We start from the raw sequence: 268 nt of genomic DNA on the forward strand, positions 1-268 counted from the left end.
CCATATCGTATGAGACACTTCCACTTCTTGAAGTCCAGCTCTGACAATTCTGATATGATATGGTGGGGCATTATCAACAGAGAGTTGGGGATTTACTGGTGGAATTTGGAGATATAATGAGTTTTTTTGTGTCTCTGAGGTAAGAATGTGCAGCATTTGAACTTTGAGAGGAGGAGTTACGGGGACCTCAGAGAGGAGTTGTGGGGACCTCAGAGAGGAGTTGTGGGGACCTCAGAGAGGAGTTACGGGGACCTCAGAGAGGAGTTGT

The 268-nt window shown here is 46.6% G+C and overlaps 1 protein-coding gene across 1 annotated transcript in view; it reads left to right on the plus strand.

The window, feature by feature from the left end:
• The window catches only part of LOC112144814 (RNA-binding protein Musashi homolog 1), a 33,114-nt gene that overhangs the window by 1,089 nt on the left and 31,757 nt on the right, over positions 1-268 (plus strand). The window lies entirely within an intron of this gene.

Source organism: Oryzias melastigma, linkage group LG5 (genome assembly GCF_002922805.2).
Source record: "Oryzias melastigma strain HK-1 linkage group LG5, ASM292280v2, whole genome shotgun sequence".
NCBI lineage: Eukaryota > Metazoa > Chordata > Actinopteri > Beloniformes > Adrianichthyidae > Oryzias > Oryzias melastigma.